Source organism: Mustela nigripes, chromosome 17 (genome assembly GCF_022355385.1).
Source record: "Mustela nigripes isolate SB6536 chromosome 17, MUSNIG.SB6536, whole genome shotgun sequence".
Taxonomy (NCBI): domain Eukaryota; kingdom Metazoa; phylum Chordata; class Mammalia; order Carnivora; family Mustelidae; genus Mustela; species Mustela nigripes.
This window is the reverse complement of record NC_081573.1, coordinates 22,588,636-22,592,696: the sequence shown is the minus strand read 5'-3', so window position 1 is coordinate 22,592,696 and position 4,061 is coordinate 22,588,636.

Below are 4,061 nucleotides of genomic sequence, written 5' to 3'. Positions count from 1 at the left end.
AATTTTTCTAATTCTCTTGTAAAATGAGTTTTATCTTAAAGGAGATTCATAAAAATGACTTTTAGGACAACACAGGTATTCAATATCCTTAAGATCAGAACAGAGACAAATAATAATTTCCATAATTAACTAAAGCTGCATTCAAACCAAACCAAAATTAGTAACATGGAACTAAATGAACTAAAACATTTTAGTGTTGTGTCTCTTGATGTTATGTCTCATTTAAAACATTGCTGGTTCTCTAATGTTTGCTCTCCCAGAGTAAGAAAAATTTTACTTAAGTTGTCTGTGATTTACAGAAATGTAAGAATATTCATTTGTAAACAAATCAAAGCACTCAAGTTTTCTCTGTCTGAACCCTCTGAAACTCAAAAGGACTCCATTAGTATTCTTTCTTCCATGACAATCAGTCATTTGCATAAGTTCAATAAGAATCTTTTCTCCTTATAACAAGATACTATTGGAAACATTGATTATTTTACCAAGGCTTTGACTGGAATGTCATATTTGAGAAAGACATGCATAGACTCAGATATGACCAGACAGCTTAAAGGAACTAAGGTTGATTTTATGAAACCTGGAGCCATAAAACCCCTTGGAACTGTTGGCCTGGTACCTTGCTTACAGAGCTCCTAGCAGCCTCACCAGATGATTAAAGAATGTCACTTCCTGGCAGGTGAGGGAACCTCAGGATATTTTGGGATCCTCACGAAGAGGAATTCACCCAAATTGACAGGTATTGCAGGTATGTCTGATGGCAAGTACTTGGCTTGGCTTCTGGCCTGGAGAGGCTACTAAAAGTTCAACCCAGAGATTCTTTATAAAAGGTTCCAGCAAAGCAGATTCTAAAAGATCTGTATGATCACTCACTGTCTTTGCTGAGCTTATGTAAACAATTAGGCCAAATCTGTTGGAACTGGACTTCTTTTTCAAATAAATTAGTCCTAATTTGATATATCTGGAAATGAGGGTTATTTTAGAGAGAAAAATTGTTTCAATAATATACCTTTGTGGATGTTAAGTTCTAGATTAGATTGTCTTTAAATTGTTTTTTTATTGTCTTTAAATTTTTATTAATTTAATTTAATTGTCTTTAAATTGTTCTTTAAATTGTCTTTAAATTGTTGTTTACCTAAGCTAGACAACTAGAAGTAAACTTAAGAGAAATTACCACAGTAACTCATATCAACAATCTTCTGCTGATTATTCTGTGGGGATAATAACAGAACCCCATGGGCACATAATTATTTAAACAGCTGAAAAATGGGGATTAATTCCCCAACACTTGTATAACTCAACTATCACCTTGACCAATTTTGTGGGGCTAGGGTAATTGCCTAAAAGCCAACATACCCCCACTCCATAGAATTAACTATGGACTTGACAATGAATGACCCCACTTTCTTTATGATTGGATTGGATGAGGCATGTGGGCCTCCCCTTATCTCTTGACAAGTTTTCTCCCACTTGCCAGGGATCCTTTGCAATTAGGATATTATTAAGTCTGGCCTACTCAAGGGCATCTTAATGGTTTCATCTCTTAGTCATATTTATCCTAGAAGCCAACTCTATTCAGGTACAATTGCAAACAAAGGCTTTAGCTAAGCATATAGGAGCCTTAAAGCTTACTATGGGACAGTCTTTGACTATAATGACTTCATATCAGGTCCATATTTGTCTTAGAAACCAAAAGCCACCAATGGATGATGGAGGCCAAGTTAATAAATACTGGGATACACTTACAGATATGCCAGAAATAATACTTAAAACTTGTCACCTTTAAACTGTATGAGTGAACCTGACCATTGTACTTCTCTATAGAGCATAACTGTTAAGAGGTTATTGATCTTGCTTACTCTAGTTGTCCAGATTTAACATTCTCTTATTAAAAATACAAATGACAGTTGGTTCACTGATAACAATAGTTTTTATAAAAAGAACAAGAAAAGCTGGGTATGCCATAGCACTCACTAGCACTCTACAATTGCCAAAGCCTCAAAAATAAATACTAATACTGACTCCCAAATATGCTTTCCTAGTCCTAAATGTCCATGGAGCAGTTTGGAAGAAAAGAGGTTTATTATCAAGCCATAACTCCACAATCAAATACAGGCCTAAAGTTATTACTAATAAGGCTGTACACCTACCTAAGGAGATAACTGTAATTCACCTCAAAGGACATCAAAGTATAGGACCTTAGGAACCAATGAAAGTAATCTAGGGTTTACACCATGCAACTGATTTGGGCAAAAAGGGCATGGAGGTGAGAAAAACTTCATGAAGGAAAATTGTCCTTAGGTTTGGATTCCCTTTTCCCTACAAAGTAACAATGGACTGCCTTTTATTATGCATTAAAAAGATGGCCCTCCAAAACTGAATAGTCATTGATATCTTGACTGCAGTTACAGAAACCCCAAATTGGAGGACTGTCTCCTAAAGAGACCCAATAGTTATAGGACTCTAACTTGTGTTCTTGGCTTCCTCCCGGGTGGGATAGGCCACTGTACTCTGGGTTTTGCCTGGAATCACGGATGCATTATTAAAACCCTTACTAACATGGCCAACCTTCCAAAACTTAAAACAGTGGGGAATTCATTCTGTCTCATTGGTTTGACCAAATAACAACATCCACTATTGTTCCTCCTTTGGAAGTGGAGGATGTTGCACGTGGAAGCTCTTACTAAGTAGATGGTCAGCATTTCTCTATGAAAATGCTATGGTCATACAAATGTGTAAAGTGTATGTGTATGGTCATACAAATGGTAGCATTTCTCTATGAAAATGCTATGGTCATACAAATGTGTAAAGCAGCTTTACAAAACAGAATGGCATTGGATATTTTAACTGCTACACAAGGTAGAAGTTGTGCTATGACAAAAACAAAATACTATGTGTATGTTCCAGACTATCACAAAATATTTCTTGGGTTCCGACATACTCAAGTTAGCACTTTAACAGTCCCTCCCTCCTTTAATGATTGATTCAACTCCTGGACTGGAAAAGGATTTTTTTTTTTTGTCAACTAGCAAAAAACTTACTTGAGCTTCATTTTCTTTTCTTTCATTTTTTTTTTTTTTCTAATCATGTTTTGGTGTTTTCTCCCGTGTCTCCCATGTCTCCCCACCTGTTGTCAACTCCTTTGCTGTCATAACTTCCGCAGATGATCCTTTCCACTTGGGAAGATCATCTGAGCAGTCTCCCCTGGATTCAGCTGCCTCTGTCTTTCAGAACTCCCCTAAACATTCCCCAACTGACCAGTGTTGACTCAAGTAGGTAGGGACAACTGTACACCCCTGTTCATCAGGAAGATGTTACAGAAGCTGAGACCTTCCACCTTCAACAACCTTGAAGATTTAAGGGTCAGAATTGTGCAGGGGAAATGATGAGGGAACAGAAGACTGGCTAAGGACAAAGCAAAAGCTGACACCCTCCAACCTTCCCCCACCCCCACTCCTGGGTGGGACATATTGTGACATTCTTTAGGACTCTCCCAACTATCTTAATGTTAATACCTTGCTAGAGGGAAAAATGATCTTGACAATAGCAAGGCCTCAATGCCTCAGGCATCTTGTAGGTCCTCTTTAGCACATGAAAGTTCTATTAAAACCTCCATTTTCCATACAGATGTTGTGAAAAGTGCCATCTGTACCCCAATGTTTATAGCAGCAATGGCCACAGTCGCCAAACTGTGGAAAGAAGCAAGATGCCCTTCAACGGAGGAATGGATAAGGAAGATGTGGTGCATATACACTATGGAGTATTATGCCTCCATCAGAAAGGACAAATACCCAACATTTGGAGCAACATGGACGGGACTGGAAGAGATGATGCTGAGTGAAATAAGTCAAGCAGAGAGAGTCAAGTATCATATGGTTTCACTTATTTGTGGAGCATAACAAATAGCATGGAGGACATGGAGAGTTAGAGAGGAGAAGGGAGTTGGGGGAAAATGGAAGGGGAGGTGAACCATGAGAGACTATGGACTCTGAAAAACAATCTGAGGCATTTGAAGTGGCGGGTGGGTGGGAGGTTGGGGTACCAGGTGGTGGGTATTATAGAGG